The following is an 18,329-nucleotide window of genomic DNA, read 5'->3' on the forward strand; positions in this document are numbered from 1 at the left end:
CAACTGCAATCCTGAATAGTTTTGGCATCTCACTCCCCTTTGAATCAGAAGGATGTCACTGTCATTCGGAATTAGAATCCGGATAATATTATGAATTATCTAATCTGTTGTACTTCAATTTAATCCTTGAACACAGCGAATTTCCTTTGATTCTCTTTTCTTTGGTGCTTTGTATCTTGAGCCTAGCCGTGATTTTAAATATTTTGTCTCAAGCTTCACTGACACAAAAACATCACAAGCACATAACTGGGAAACTCTCTTTAAGTTCTGATTTTCCTTTCAGTTACTCCTAGATAGTGGTGCTCAAAGCCTTTGGCATACTCTGTTAAATGCATTTGATCTCGACTCTTAGTGTTCTGTCTCAAGGATTACTTGACACAATCACATCACAAGCATATAACCAGGGAAACAACTCTTTGAGCTTTTAATCATGCCTGACCTCCCTAATCATTGATGCTCAGAGCCTTGGACCTTGCTTTTATTTTTCTTTGCTGTTTCTTCAACTTCAAGGATTAAACTTTCACTTATTGCATAGAATTCATAATAGTTCTCTAAATTCCTGTTCCTTGTACATCAACATTCTTTGATTCAAATTTAAATATGCACTGTTCATGTCATGTATTCAGAGTCACAAAAAATACCACCACATTTGGATAAATGAGACTACTCTTAAAATTACACTCAATTTCTTATGCACTACATTTTTTTCTTTCTTTTTTTTTCTTTTTGATTTCAAACTTAGTAGGTAATACATGAGACACCTTTCAACATTAAAGCAAATCAAATAACAAAATAGATAGTAAATTAAATTAGAACCTAGGAATTGAAAATATAACTGATCATGCAATAAAAAAAATAAATAGAAAACAGGAATATAACATAATAAGAACATGACGAAATATAGAATGAAAGGAACTCAACCACCTCAGTTATCCTAGTGGCCATCTCATTCTTCTGGTTGTGCTCCTCCGTGAAGATGATTTGCCTCCCTTTGGTGTTATTAAAATAAACAGAAAAGCCAAAAAGTGAAGCGACAACACTAAACTTAAAAATTTGCTTGTCCTCAAGCAAAGAAGAACTGAAAACAAAGAGGGACATAAAAAGACATACGGAAGAGTAAAAACAAATATTATGATAAAAGAAGAATTAAATATTAAAAGAATAAGAGAGGTTAAAATAATTAAAATATTATTATCTTTTTGTTTTTTTTTGTTTTTTATTTTATTTTAGGGTGATCACATGAATAAGGGGAAAGGGAATAAAGGGATGAAGAAGGGTGTTGTGGGGACCAGCTTGCATGTTTTTTTTTCTTTTTTTTTTCAATTCTCCCACGCTGAACTTGGAGATAGGCAAAAATTTTTCAAAGTGTTCGGTTCTTGTTCTAAAATAGCTTGATGGTTTCAGTGGCTAAGAGAAAGGGGGGTTGAATCTTAGCCCCTTTTTAACTTCTGAATACTTGATGGTCTTTGTAATACTTTCTGGAGACTTTTTTATTTTTGTCTCATCCCTAGCCACGAGACTTTTCTTTTTGTCTTGTCACTTGGTATGAGATATTTTTCGGTTTTATCTCATGTGCAGCAGAAACAGAAATGGAGTAGAAGAGAGAGAAAATTACACCCAAATATATCCTGGTTCAGCTGCTAAGTGCAGTGCAGCCTACATCCAGTCTCCATAACAAAGATGATGGAATTTCACTATAGTCATTCTTTGATTACAAGCACCAATTCTCCCTAGGAACTACCCTTCCTATCTGGGACGAGTCCAGAATTCTAAACCCAATCCTGAACTTGACTTGGTCACTGCCAAGCTTTCAACTGTAAAGTGCTAACCCAACTTACAAGGGGATTCCCACAGAATTATGAAACACAACATAGATGAACAAAGGAACTCCAAGGACATCTATGGCTTTTTCTTTTAATTTTGCACTCTCTGTCTTTTTCCGCTCTATGGCTTTTTCATACAAACCTCACAGTTTGCCTTTGTCCATGAGACTCAAGACATGACAAAATTAAACAGAAAAATACTAAATAGAATACATTGAAGGAGAAGAAAATCTGTAAGCTTAGGTAGCTATGAGAATCCTGTGCCTTGCACTCTCACTGCTTACTTCTAACTCCTTGAATCAAACCGTGACTGTTCACCCCTTTTATAGAGAGGGAAAGCCTTCACAGTTGAAACAAAAACCAAGCTTAACTTCTTTTCCTTCACACATAACTGGTTCAGCCAAAGAGAGAGAAGAGGTAACCCATGCAAAACCCAACATGCAAATACATCTAGTTCTTCCTTGGTCATCACTCTACATCAAGCCGAGCGCTCCATCCTTGGCTTGTTCTCCAAGATAAAATTCTGGCCCTTGATGCTTCATGATGATGATGGCTTCATCTGCTCCAATCTCTGCCTCTTTCATCACGTAGCCACCCTAGCTATCTTCTGTGGTGGTTGAGCAGAATCAGAGACAAGCCAACTCTCCAAGGATCTTCACCTTGCTAGCCGAGATCTTCTTCTTTCTTTTTGGGTATGAAGAGCTCGAGATTACCTCACCAAATCTTACCATTTTTGGTGAAAATCTCAGCCACTACATACTTTATGTTTTCTTTTTCGTGCCATCATTGTGATGGTCTTTGCCTTTCCTTCTTTTCGGTAGCTCAAAGTAGCTTCCATGGTTTGCTGTGTAAGGACCGAAGAAGAGAAGGAAAGTGATGAGAGAGAAGAAAGAAATCTGAACATCATTGAATTAGGAAAGAGAATGAAATTAATTGAAATGATTCTTCCCTTATTGAGTAGGGTGTAGCATTAGTTGCTACAATCAAATCAGATGCCCTTTTTCTTTCTCTCTCATTGTTCCCATGCAATAAATGGTAATTGAATAAATTTTGGAATCCATCACATGGTAATAAGCTTAGATCCGTTGGAAGCAATTTTTGCGTTCTTCATCATTTGATTTCGGATCAAGCATGAGTGATTACTCATCAAAAATAAATTTGGGCTTTCTAGTATCAACATTCAAACTGGTCCAATTGATAAAATATTTCAGCCATCATTCATATGGCAGAAGTTGAGATCCGTTAGAAGGCATAAGGCAAATATTACCATTTGCTTTCCTGATGAATTATTTTCGGATCATGCATTGGGGCAAATAGCAAAGCATTTTTAACTTGGGCTTGTAACAATAATGGATCAAATTGGCCCAAGTAACATAACAATCAATTCAGCCATTTAATATAAAAACATTCAACAAGGCTGAGTGTGTTTTTTTATTTGGGCCTGCAACAATTTTTATTTTTCGGCCCAATAGTAAACCTGCATCACAAAATTATTAATTAGCACATGTTACATGAAAATCATAATTAATAATTTTGCAATCAATCATTTCAATAATGTTTGTTCATCATCAAAATAAATCTGAGTTTTCCAAACTCATCAATCTCCCCCTTGATGACAAACATTATTAAAATTGAAATGGAAAGAAATTTAAGATTGAGTAAAGAATACTCCCTTTGAATTTTTGAATTTCTCCCCCTTTCAAATTGTCACATGGCTCCCCCTTAATATATGATATTTTTACCAAGGGAAGCACTAACCTGTAATATTTTAATCAAGCTTCAAGTAACAATGTTATTTAGCATATTCATTACATGATGCTAAATGCTTGATTTATGAGCAGAGTTGGATTGATAATCAAAACTCATTTGATATCATAAATTGATTTTCTGCTCAAACACACAACATAATTAACCAAAAATTATCTTTGAAAGTGAATTGCTGTTTTAAAATATTTTCCAATCAATTCAGAGCAACATACTTATGGTAAGAAAATATTTTTAATCACGGCATGATCACAGCAATTTTCAACATTTATTTTTATACCCAATGCTTAAAGGAATTGCCAAAAACAAAGTATTCAGCAAATATGTTTACCAAGATGAATCAGAATATTCCTATTCCACTAGTAGCAAACATATTCATCAAGATAAATCCATTACTTTAAATCACAAGAATACATGTTAACAACCAGGCAGCCACATCATCACAAGCATTATATCATCAAAACAAATGCATCACAAGCATTATATCATCAAAACACAATATTTATAACAAGGATAATCATAAATCCACACGAATTTCATTCCCTGTTTTCATGATTTCAATTTTTAGCACTTTCTCCCCTTTTTGTCATCAAAGGGTCTTGCAAAATAAATGAAAACAACATACAAAAGGCAGAATATTTGTTTTTCACCAAAACACAGTGGTCCAGTCAGCACATATGCATTTGAGCAAATGACAATCAAAGTTCAACTCAAAATTAATCCACTAACACAAAGTGCTCAAAACAGAGCCAGATCAGAGTATAAAATAGAGCAAAACATGTCTGCAAAATAGTGCAACAAATCAATGAAACATAACAGTTTCAATTTTCAATTCAGCCTTTCTTTTTTTTTTCTCCTTCCCCTTTTGTCATCAAGGAGAGACCCTACAAAAATGAGGAAAAAGCAATGCAGTCCATACTAATTCAAGACAAGTGAAAATAGTTCCTAGAATCAAGGGATGAGGGAAGGATAAAGATTTGATTTGACAACTTTCCAAAAGTATAATTTTAAAAAAATGAGGAACGTGTCAAAGTGAGGTCAAAGAGATTTGGTGGGGCCCAAAATAATTAACTTCAGTTCAGTCTCCCCCTGTATCATGGCCCGTTCAACACATCCTGAAATTTGTCTCCTGCTTTCCTACGAGACAAAACCAAACAGAATAAAAAAAGTTCACAAATTATCAACAGAACATAATTCTAACATTCCCAAACTACTTCTCAAAGTGGAGAATCTATCTTCACAGAGGGGTTTTGTAAAAATGTCAGCAAGTTGGTCTTCAGATTTTACAAATTGAATATCAATAGTACCTTTTTGCACATGTTCTCTAATAAAATGATATTTGATTTCAATGTGCTTAGTTCTTAAGTGCAAAACAAGATTTTTTGAAATATTTATAGCACTCATGTTATCACAAAACAAGGGTATACTATTGATCTTTAATTTGTAATCTTCCAACTGCGTTTTTAGCCAAATTAATTGTGAACAACATGCAGATGTAGAAATATATTCAGCTTCAGCTGTGGATAGGGCCACAGTTGCTTGTTTTTTGCTTGACCACATGTTGAGTGATCTCCCAAGGAAGCAACACACGCCTGATGTGCTTCTTCTATCCACTCTATCTCCCGCATAATCTGCATCACAAAACCCTACTGCACAAAAATAATCAGATTTTGGATACCATAAGTCATAATCACTAGTTTCCTTAATGTATCTAATGATGTGTTTAATAGCTGTAAGATGAGATTCTTTTGGGTGAGATTGAAATCTTGAACATACACCCACACTTTGAACAATATCCGGTCTAGGGGAGGTAAGATACATTAGTGAACCAATCATTCCTCTATACCGTGTTTCATCCACATCTTTGCCATCATCATCCTTTTCAAGTTTAGTGTTTGGATGCATTGGTGTTCCCATTGGTTTAGAGTTTTCTAGGCCAAACTTTTTGATAAGTTCTTTTGCATACTTTCCTTGGTGAATAAAAGTACCACTAGGAGTTTGTTTAATTTTGAGGCCAAGAAAGAAAGTAAGCTCTCCCATTAAACTCATCTCAAACTCACTAGTCATGAGTTTTCCAAACTCTTCACACAAGGTCTGATTGGCCGAACCAAACACAATGTCATCCACATAAACTTGAACTAGGAGAATATCATCATTAGATGCTTTAATAAATAAAGTAGTATCCGTGGTACCCCTTTGAAATTGATTTTCTAACAAGAAGGTACTAAGCCTTTCATACCAAGCTCTTGGAGCTTGTCTAAGACCATAAAAAGCCTTAGAGAGTTTGAAAACATGATTTGGAAAATCCTTATGCTCAAAATTAGGGGGTTGTGCCACAAACACTTCTCTATCAATAAAGCCATTAAGGAAAGCACATTTTACATCTATTTGAAACATTTTAAAGCCCTTATGGGCAGCATAGGCAAGAAGCAACCTAATTGCCTCCATTCTAGCTACCGGAGCAAAAGACTCATCAAAATCTATGCCCTCTTCTTGATCGTAACCTTGGGCCACTATTCTAGCCTTGTTACGAACAACTTGTCCATCCTCATCAAGTTTATTTTTAAACACCCACTTAGTACCCATAACTTTCTTACCATCCGGATGAGGTACTAGTGTCCAAACCTCACTCTTATCGAATTGAGCAAGCTCTTCTTGCATGGCTTTGACCCATGATGGATCTTCAAGAGCTTGTTTGACATTGTTGGGCTCCAATTGTGACAAGAGTGCAAAGTTGCTTGGTTTGGATTGCCTTTTGGTTGAGGATCTTGTTGTTACACCTTGAGAGGGATCACCAATAATAAAGTCATGAGGATAACCCCTCATGGACTTCCATTCTCTAGGCTTCCGGATTGGTGTTGAGCTTTGATGAGCTTCTATGGGTCTCACTGTTTCAGTTTCTCTTGCTGGCTCAGAAGACAAAATGGAAATGTCTCCTCTATTCTGACAAGACAAAACTGGACTGGCAGATTCTTCATTTTGGGCAGACTTGGGATTTTCTTTGCTTGTTCCAGCTTCTTCACAATCTGATTCATTATCTATCACAGTACTGGGAATTAAATTAGAATCACAAAAAGTAACATCTATGGATTCCTCTATAGTTCTATGATCTTTGAGGTAAATTCTATAGGCTTTGCTAGTAGTGGAGTATCCAACAAATATGCCCTCATATGATTTTGGATCAAATTTGCCAAGATTTTCTTTGTTATTAAGCACACAACACTTACATCCAAAAACATGGAAATACTTAAGATTTGGAGGGGTTCCTTTCCATAGCTCATAAGGAGTTTTCTTTAACCCTTTTCTAATAATGGTCTTATTCAAAATATAACATGCTGTATTTACAGCTTCAGCCCATAGAAACTTTGGAACCTCATTCTCACATAACATAGCCCTAGTCATCTCTTGAAGGCTTCTATTCCTTCTTTCAACAACCCCATTTTGTTGAGGTGTTCTAGGGCATGAAAAATTATGAGTAATTCCAAAGTCATCACAGAATTTTTCAAAGTCTTGATTTTCAAATTCTTTTCTATGATCACTTCTCAAATGGGCCACTTTTAAATCTTTTTTATTTTGAATTTTATTGCAAAGGGTTGAGAAAGCATGAAAAATATCATTTTTATGAGCAAGAAAAAGTACCCAACCAAATCTAGAGTAATCATCTACCACTACCAAATCATAGTGTTTACCTCCTAGACTTTGAGTTTTTGTTGGACCAAAAAGATCAATGTGTAGCATCTCTAATGGCCTTTTGGTTGAAATTCTATTTTTTGGTTTACAAGATGATTTTACTTGTTAGCCTAATTGACAAGCATCACAAGTAAGATCCATATCAAATCTGATGTTAGGAATTCCTCTAACCAAATTTTTCTTCACTAGCTTAGCAATTTGGTACATGCTAGCATGACCCAACTTTCTATGCCACAGCCATTTTTCAGATTCAAGAGAGGTAAAACATGTTACATTTTGTTCTTTCAAGTCCTCAAGAGTTCATCCATACACATTGTTGCATCTCTTAGCTTCAAATAAAATCTCCCCAGTTTTTTCACAAACAACCAAACATACAAATTTTCTAAAAATAACTTTAAAACCTAAATCACACAATTGGCTTACACTAAGTAAATTATGTTTCAAATCATTTACAAGAAAAACATCATTTATACAAGATGAAAAGCTTTTACCAACTTTACCAACGGCCACTATCTTTCCTTTACCATCATCACCGAAAGTGACAAGTCCTCCATCATATTCATCAAGCTTTATGAAGAAGGTTGTCTTTTCGGTCATGTGCCTAGAACATCCGCTGTCCATGTACCACATATTTTCCTTCCGTTTGGATGCTAGGCACACCTACAAAACAAGCTCAAGTGACCTTAGGTATCCAAATTTTCTTGGATCCTTTCACGTTAAACCATCTCTTATGACCCAAGCCATTGTAATCAAAAATAATTTTGTAAACTTTTTCACTAATCATTCTTTCACCAAAAAAGCATTGAATGGGAAAGTGTCCATTTCGGTTGCATAGTCTACAAAACCTTGGAGTTGCTGTTTTGTTAAAGTAGGTTGGATTTTGAAACCTTGTGTCATTAGAAGATGAAGCAATATTTCCAAAACAAGGTTTTTCAACAGATTTGAAAGTCTTTTGAAACCCCAAGCCAACTTTATCAAAAAGTGGTTTTTGACTAGCCAAAATTTGATTTAAATTTTCAGAACTTTGAGTGAACTTGGCTAGGTTATTTTCAAGGTTTTTGATCGTTTTTTGCAACTCTGCATTCTCTTTAAAATAGTTTACATATGCAACAACAGAATGGTTACTTTTACAGCTTTTAAGTTGAGCTTTTAACTGCTTATTTTCTTCAACAAGTTCAGTAGCAGTTTCGGCTTCCCTTAGCTTTTCCTTGAGAAAATCATTTTCAGCTTTAAGGATGGTGATTTGTTGTTCAAGATCTTGGTTATCAAGCAAAAAACATCTTATTTTTTAAGAAAGGTGGTCTATCATAAGATGAAGATCTTTAGTGTTAGGGTTATGAAAGACTACCTGTTCAATGTCATCTGCCATGAGACATGGTTGTGACTTGGTTTCGGATTCTTCATCACTGTCTGAGTCATTTTCCAAGTCCTCCCATGATGCCATCAACCCCTTTTTCTTTCTTCCTTTTGGCTTCTCTTCTTTCTTCAACTTAGGACAATCTGTCTTGAAATGTCTGGTTTCTTTACAGTTGTGGCATGTAACCTTGCTGAGATCCTTTCTTTGTTTTCTAAAGCTGCTTCCTTTGCCTTTCTCCTTGGACTTCATCATTTTCCTGAATTTTTTGACAAACAACACAAACTCATTTTCAGAAGAATTATCACTGGATTCATCATCCAGGGGGTTAGTCACAAATGTAAAAGCAATTCCTTTCTTTTTTGAATCCTTTTTCAAATAAGTATTTTCAAAAGCAAGTAAATTTCCTCTCAAATCATCATATGTCATGGAATCTAAACTACTGCTCTCAGAAATGATTAAAGCCTTTGTTTCCCAATCTTTAGTGAGACATCTCAACACTCTTCTCACAAGCACAGAATCAGAATGTATTATTCCCATAGCATCCAAGCCAACAATGATGGTGTTGAACCGTTCGAACAGTTCATCAATAGATTCTCCTTCCTTCATTGCAAATATTCCATACTCTCTGTTCAACATGTCTATTCGGGTCTTCTTCACTATTGTGGTTCCTTCATGGGTGATTTGAAGTTTGTCCCAGATTTCCTTTGCCGTTGTGCATCGTGATACCTGTCAGTATTCCTCGAAACTGATAGCACAATTGAGTAAGTTAACAGCCTTGGCATTGAGTTCCACCTTTTTTTTTCTTCGGTCCAGTTTACTTCGGGTTTGAGAGATACTACTCCTTCAGCACTTGTGGTGGTTGGGAATTGAGGACCTTCCAGAATAATCTTCCACAGTCTGTAATTCACTGCTTGTACAAAAATCTTCATTCTCTCCTTCCAATAGGTATAATTTTTCTCATTGAAAAGAGGAGGTCTGTTGCTTGACTGTCCTTCTGTAAGGTTGTAGGAAACCAGATTTGAGCCATTGCTTTCTGCCATCTTGATCTTTTCTCCAAGCTGCAAAACCAATTGATGGTTTCAGTGGCTAAGAGAAGGGGGGTTGAATCTTAGCCCCTTTTTAACTTCTGAATACTTGCTGGTCTTTGTAATACTTTCTGGAGACTTTTTAATTTTTGTCTCATCCCTAGCCACGAGACTTTTTTTTGTCTCGTCACTTGGCACGAGATATTTTTCGGTTTTATCTCCTGTGCAGCAGAAACAGAAATGGAGTAGAAGAGAGAGAAAATTACACCCAGATATATCCTAGTTCAGCTGCTAAGTGCATTGCAGCCTACATCCAGTCTCCATCACAAAGATGATGGAATTTCACTATAATCATTCTTTGATTACAAGCACCAATTCTCCCTAGGAACTACCCTTCCTATCTGGGACAAGTCCAGAATTCTAAACCCAATCCTGAACTTGACTTGGTCACTGCCAAGCTTTCAACTGTAAAGTGCTAACCCAACTTACAAGGGGATTCCCACAGAATCATGAAACACAACATAGATGAACAAAGGAACTCCAAGGACATCTATGGCTTTTTCTTTTAATTTTGCACTTTCTGCCTTTTTCTGCTATATGGCTTTTTCATACAAACCTCACTGTTTGCCTTTTTCCATGAGACTCAAAACATGACAAAATTAAACAGAAAAATACTAAATAGAATACATTGAAGGAGAAGAAAATCTGTAAGCTTAGGTAGCTATGAGAATCCTGTGCCTTGCACTCTCACTGCTTACTTCTAACTCTTTGAATCAAACCATGACTGTTCACCCCTTTTATAGAGAGGGGAAGCCTTCACAGTTGAAACAAAAACCAAGCTTAACTTCTTTTCCTTCACACATAACTGGTTCAGCCAAAGAGAGAGAAGAGGTAACCCATGCAAAACCCAACATGTAGATACCTCTAGTTCTTCCTTGGTCATCACTCTACATCAATCCGAGGGCTCCATCCTTGGCTTGTTCCCCAAGATGAAATTCTGGCCCTTGATGCTTCATGATGATGATGGCTTCATCTGCTCCAATCTCTGCCTCTTCCATCACGTAGCCACCCTAGCTATGTGGTGGTTGAGCAGAATCAGAGACAAGCCAACTCTCCAAGGATCTTCACCTTGCTGGCTGAGATCTTCTTCTTTCTTTTTGGGTATGAAGAGCTCGAGATTACCTTACCAAATCTTACCATTTTTGGTGAAAATCTCAGCCACTACATACTTTATATTTTTTTTCGTGCCATCATTGTGATGGTCTTTGCCTTTCCTTCTTTTCGGTAGCTCAAAGTAACTTCTATGGTTTGTTGTGTAAGGACCAAAGAAGAGAAGGAAAGTGATGAGAGAGAAGAAAGAAATCTGAACATCATTAAATTAGGAAAGAGAATGAAATTAATTGAAATGATTCTTTCCTTGTTGAGTAGCGTGTAGCATTAGTTGCTACAATCAAATCAGATGCCCTTTTTCTCTCTCTCATTGTTCCCATGTAATAAATGGTAATTGAATGAATTTTGAAATCCATCACATGGTAATAAGCTTAGATCCATTGGAAGCAATTTTTGCTTTCTTCATCATTTAATTTCGGATCAAGCATGGGTGATTACTCATCAAAAATAAATTTGGGCTTTCTAGTATCAACATTCAAACTGGCCCAATTGATAAAATATTTCAGCCATCATTCATATGGCAGAAGTTAAGATCCGTTAGAAGGCATAAGGTAAATAGTAACATTTGCTTTCCTGATGTATTATTTTCGGATCATGCATTGGGGCAAATAGCAAAGCATGTTTAACTTGGGCTTGTAACAATAATGGATCAAATTGGCCCAAGTAACATAACAATCAATTCAGCCATTTAATATAAAAACATTCAACAAGGCTGAGTGTGTTTTTCGATTTGGGCCTGCAACAATTTTTATTTTTCGGCCCAATAGTAAACCTGCATCACAAAATTATTAATTAGCACATGTTACATGAAAATCATAATTAATAATTTTGCAATCAATCATTTCAATAATGTTTGTTCATCATCAAAATAAATCTGAGTTTTCCAAACTCATCATAGCTGCATGATCAAAATACACGTAAAACGAAAGAAAAACAGTAAAAACTCAATAAAAATCAAATAAATAAGAAAACCACTACTACAAAAATAACTAAGGATACGAAATTATCAGGTTGCCTACCGACAAGCGCTTCTTTACCATCACTAGCTTGCGGTCAACTCCTCTAAGGATGAAGATCATAGGGGCTCAGCTCTTCACCCCTTACTTTGAACTTCTTTCCTATGTCTCCATAAAGTAGCTCAATATGCTCCAAAGAGAGGATTCTATTTACTATATAAATTCACACTGGATTGCTAGTCAACACTACTTTTATTCCTGAAGAGAAACCTTCAGTGGGGATCTTTTTGTTTCTCCATCCTCTGGGTACTTTCTTCTTTTTGGGAACCTCTTCCTTGGTGGATGATGCATTCCCAACACCAGACTTAGGTTTGATGTCAGGAGAAATTTTATTAATTGTCACCAAAAGAGGTTTGAGCTGCAGATTCTGCTGTGCATCATCAGGGGGTTCTTGAAGGTTTGGATCCATAAGTTCAGTCTGCATGCACATTTCTTCTTCACCTGCTGAATGTATATCTTTGAAGACATGAAAGACTAGTTGCTCATTATGCACTCTAAGCACTAATTCACCTTCTTCCACATCAATCAGAGCTCTTCCAGTGGCTAGGAATGGTCTTCCTAGAATTATAGAGGCATTCTCATCCTCCCCTGTGTCAAGAATCACAAAATCTACTGGGAGAAAGAACTTACCCACTTTGACCAAGATATTCTCCACTAATCCATATGCAGGCTTCATAAATTTGTCTGCCTTCTATAATGTTATCCTTGTGGGTTGTGCCTCTTGGATTTGCAGCTTCTTCATCACAGACAAGGGCATTAAATTGATGCTTGCTCCCAGATCACATAACGCTTTCTCAATGGTTTTGACCCCAATGGTGCATGGAATTTGACAGCTCCCTGGATCTGGCATCTTCTTTGGCAAGTTATTCTGAATTATGGCACTACATTCCTTAGTCAGGACCACTATCTCATCTCCCCTTAAAGGCTTCTTCTTTGACAACAGCTTCTTTATGAACTTGACATAAAGAGGCATTTGCTTCAAAACCTCAGCAAAAGGAATATTGATTTGCAGCTTTCTGAAGACTTCCAAGAACTTTGAAAACTACTTGTCCTTGGTCTCCGTTTGAAGTCTCCGAGGATATGGAATTTTAGACTTGTATTCAAGAGCCTTTGGCAATGTAGGATAAGTGTCAAGAGAGTCTGGGAATGTGTTGTCTACATGCTTTGGAGGGGCATGCTCTACTTTTTCCTTCTTCTCCTCTGGAGCTTCTTTTTCAACTGGCTCCTCATTAACTTATGCTTCCATACTTGCTACTTGTCCACTTATCAAGGTGATAGCCTTGCATTCTTCTCTTGGATTCACCACTGTATCACCTGGAAATGTATTTGAGGACCTCTCAGGTATTTGCTTGCTCAGTTGGCCCATTTGCACCTCGAAGTTTCTAATGGAAGCTCTAGTTTTCTGCATAAAACTTTTCATCATCTCCCAATTAGAATCTTATTGGGGTTGAGAATTTTCTTGAAATTCTGAGATCTATGAGGTTGGTCCTTCCACCCTGATTGTATGTTTTAGAGTATGGATCATTATTGGGGTTCCTAGGACCACTCCCCATGTAATTTACATGTTCATAAGAGGATTGAGCATAATCATAATTATCATTTTGCACAAAATTACCTGTTATGTCAAAAGGGACCTCTTGAGGTGGATTTTGGGTGTTGATAGCTAAAACTTGCATTCCACTCAACTGTTGAGTAATTAAATTCATCTGCTGACTCAAAATTTTATTCTGAGCAAGGATAGTATTAAGAGCTTCTACTTCCATAACACCTTTCTTCTAGTGACAACCTTATCCCAAGTATCGAAACTCTCTTTGGATTGAGAATCTAGCCACAGCTTTGCTTTGCCCTTCAAGGCAAATGGGAAGAGCATGAGTTTGTACACCTCAGGATTCACCCCATTAGTTTTCACAGTATCACAAATTTGCAGAAAATTAGAGATAAACTGATTGGGATCTTCCTGAGGGAGCCCATGATATTGACAGTTTTGTTGCACCAAAGTGACTAACTGTGGCTTCAATTCAAAGTTATTTGCAGCTATAGGAGACACCACAATGCTTTTTTCATAAAGATCTGTAGTAGGAGTAGTGTATGAGCCAAACACTCTTCTAGGTTGTTCATTCCCAACTGGATTTGCCACATTGGCATTAGTAGCATTATTATGATCCATAGTGGACTCTGTAGCCTTGTAAAGTCTTACTTGTTACAAACGCCGCCTGAAAGTCCTTTTAGGTTCAGGATTAAAGTTAAAAGAGGTTCCTTGTCTCTATTCCTGCTCCTAAATAAACAGAAAATAAGAAAAGATGGGAATCTCTACGTCAGAGTGCAGAGAATTACCAGTGAAGTAAACTGTGTAAAAGAAATAAAATAAAACAACTAAATAATCAAAGAAAAAAGTTCGAAAATTATAAATAAAATTAAAGTACAAGTTTCAAAAAAATTATATAAAAAAATGAACAAAAAAATTAAAATAAAAATAACTAGGTAACACCAAGCTTAATTTTAGAAATTAAGAAAAAAATAATTGATTCAAAATTCGAAAATTAGAGCTTAAAAGCAATTAAAACTAATTATAAAATTAAAAATGAAAGTAAAAATAGGGCAAGGGACAAACGAAACTAAAATAAAAACATTAAAAAAAAAGAACTACAAAAATAAAAGACAATTAAACTAAACAGGATAACTAAAAAATTAAGAACTAATAAACGAAAATGAAAATTAAAAAGAAAAGTAAAAAAAAACGAAAAAAAAGCTGGATGAATGAAAAGCAAGGAAAAAAATTAAAGAAAGAAAAAAATTAATAATACTAAAATAAAAATAATTAAAAAAAATTATCTAATCTAAGAAATCAAACAACGAGTAGTTGTCAATGACAATCAAGCCTCGGCAACGACGCCAAAAACTTGGTGCGGAATTTATAACCCAAAAACTAACCGGCATGTGCACCGGGTCGTACCAAGTAATACCTCAGGTGAGTGAGGGTCGATCCCACGAGGATTGATGGGCTAAGCAACAATGGTTACGTGATTTACTTAGTTAGACGAACTGAAAATGGTGTTTGAGAGTTCAAAAAGCATTAAACAGTAAATTCAAAATATCAGAAGACAGGCAATAAATAAGTTGGGAATAAAATATGGAGAAAGCAGTTAAGGCTTCAGAGTTATCTATTTTCCGGATTGACTTTTCTTATTAATTTATTTTAATCATGCAAGATTTAATTCCTGGCAAACCATATATGACTAAACGCTAATTCCTTAGACCTTTTTAGTCTCCTCTAAAATTCATCAACTGCTAATTCCTTGGTCAATTAATTCCAATTAGAGGGTGAAGTTCAATTCTGGTTATATGCCACAGAAATCCTAATTACCCAAATATAAGAGGATTATATGTCACATATCCTGTTAAATCCAGATAATTAGAAATTTAGAAGAATATATTTTCAAGCTGTTGTTCAAGTAAAGGACTTTTCCAAGTTATACAAGAACTCAATTAGAAAGAGGGTTATACTTCCGTTCCACCCAATTTCATAAAATAAAGAACGAAAACAATTCTTGAATTATATGAATCAATACATGAATTAAAATAGAAAAAACAAGTAACATAATCAATCCATACAATAGACAGAGCTCCTAACCTTAACAGTGGAGGTTTAGTTGCTCATGGTTGGCAGGGAAAAACTAGGCTTCAGATAAACTGTAATTTACAGAATGAGGTAGAATCCTCCAAAAGAGAAGTTTCTTTTCCCTTTTATATCTAATCCTAATAAATTTAAATTATATTCTTTTTAAAACTAAATAATATATTTTCCTATTTTTAAATAAAAATAAAATTTAAATCAGAATTAATTAAAGCAATCCGCGCGTCTTCAATTGATGAATGGGGACCACTTGCTTCGTAGGGGGGCACACCTAACTTGGCATCAAGCCACATCTTACTTGAGGTATGCAGTGATTGGAGCTATAAGGCTTGTGTTGCTGCGCCCTACTTGAGTGAAGCAAAATCAATATGGCATGCTTTTGTTGTGGCATGCGCCTAACTCAAGCACCTTACTTGGAGTCACGCTCATTGTTGCGTGTTGTTGATGTTGTCTTGCGCCTAACTTGAGAAATCTCAAGTTAGGCGCAGCCTTGGCCAAATTGGTGGGAGAGAAGTGTGGACTATTATATATCGTTGGAAAGCTCTAAAAGTTAGCTTTCCAACGTCACTGAAATCACATCCATTAGATCTTTATAGCTCACGTTATTCAGGTTTGAGTGCAGAGAGGTCAGGGTTGATAGCATCATTCGCCTTCTTCTCTTTTTCTGCAGAAAACTCCATCAAATCCAGCCAAATGCTACCTAAAATAAACAGAATTGCACATGACTCAAAGTAACATCCATAGTGGCTAAAAGATAATTAATTCTTGATTAAATCAAGGTTGCGAGAACAGGACCGGTTAATAAACCGGTGAGGTCACTGGTTCAATGGTTCACTGGTTCGACCGGAGTTCAACCGGGGTTCAACCGGTTTAATTAAATATTAAATAAAATTATTAAAAAACCTAAAAATAATTTTAAATATATAAAATCAAGGCTTAGCCTTGAAGTATACTACAGTATCACTAGTGATTGACACAATAGTAAATACTAAATACTGCTAGCTTTTCTTTTTGGCATTACAAGGGTGTGGCTACTTTTCTCTGCCAAAGATGTTTACAGAAAGCATTCAAGTCTTATACAGATACAAAGATACTCAGCAATAAAAGTTTCATGGATAATGTTCTTCTCAAGATCATTGAACAATTTAGCCACTGCTTTGTTATCACCTTACCAATTGATTTCGGAGTATTATTGTTCCAAAGCTTCAAATGTTTTTGGAGCAGGTAAAGATCATGATGCTTCATCTTGAATGGTTGAGTCCTGTTGTGGAAGGAGTGTTCTCTTTGACAAAGATAGATGACATTGCAATTGCTCAAGGTTCTAAGGCTCGGCCAATTTTTAAAGTAACTGCTCATTGGAGGAAAATTTTATTCAAGCAAACTTCTTGTACTTTGTGATTGTTCCATCTATAACAATCAGAAAATCAAAGACAAGAAGCAATAAGAACAAAGTGGCAAGAAAATAGAAGCAAACAATGGATGAATCATGAATTACCCCTATACTCGTCACTGAATCAAACAGAAGCAACAAAACCCTATTTCTAAATAGATTTATGAAGCAGCAAAATTGAAGCAACAAAAAGTAAAAATATTCTCAAATCCACAACTATTGGCTATTGATTACAAACACACACAGTAACAAGAAACAACTCTATAAATATTAACAAGCACACATAAACACACAGAGAAAAGAAGGATGACAAATTCCCCAGCTGCCTTCAACACCCCAGCCTCAATTCAAAATATTCTCAAATAAAAAAGAAGGATGACAAATTCAATCCCAAGTCACCAATAAACGCAACATAATAGAAAGCCAAAAATAGATTGAAGATTCATCAAACAGAAACCAAAATCATGTAATCCAGATAAACATGAAGCAGCAACTCAAAATCATGTAATCCAGATAAACATCAAGCAGCAACCAAAATCATGTAATCCAGCATGAACAAATAGGAACAGAAACATGAACAGAAAAATCAAATTATAAACATGTTCTGAACTTCTGATGAACACAGATAACAAAACATGAACAGATGAACACAGACTTAACAAATCATGAACAGAAAAATCAAAAAATTATAAAATCAAGCACAGAGTATAGAAAAATAAAAAAATTATAAAATCAAGCACAGAGTAGGCGACAATTAAATAGGAGCCGAGGTAGAAGGCAGAGTATTACCGGTGATGACGGTGGAGGTGGAGAGCTCAGCGACGACGGTGGAGGTGGAGAGCTCGGCAACGACGGTGGAGGAGAGGAGCTCGGCGACGGCGATGGAGGAGAGGAGCTCCGCGACGGTGAAGAGGGGCTATGGGACGGCGAAGAGGGGCTGTGGGATGCGGTGGCGATGGCGGTGGGATGCGGTGTGATGAGCGGATAATTTGTACGCTTTTTGGCATTATTTTTAGTATGTTTTTAGTATGATCTAATTAGTTTTTTAGTATATTTTTATTAGTTTTTAGTTAAAATTCACTTTTCTGGATTTTACTATGAGTTTGTGTGTTTTTCTGTGATTTCAGGTATTTTCTGGCTGAAATTGAGGGTCCTGAGCAAAAATCTGATTCAGAGACTGAAAAGGACTGCAGATGCTGTTGGATTCTGACCTCCCTGCACTCGAAGTGGATTTTCTGGAGCTACAAAAGCCCAATTGGCGCGCTCTCAACGGCGTTGGAAAGTAGACATCCTGGGCTTTCCAGAAATATATCATAGTTCATACTTTGCCCAAGATTTGATGGCCCAAACCGGCGTGGCAAATCAGCCTCAGAAATTCCAGCGTTTAACGCTGGAACTGGCATAAAACTTGGAGTTAAACGCCCAAACTGGCATAAAAGCTGGCGTTTAACTCCAGAAAA

The sequence above is a fragment of the Arachis duranensis genome, chromosome 5 (assembly GCF_000817695.3).
Source record: "Arachis duranensis cultivar V14167 chromosome 5, aradu.V14167.gnm2.J7QH, whole genome shotgun sequence".
NCBI lineage: Eukaryota > Viridiplantae > Streptophyta > Magnoliopsida > Fabales > Fabaceae > Arachis > Arachis duranensis.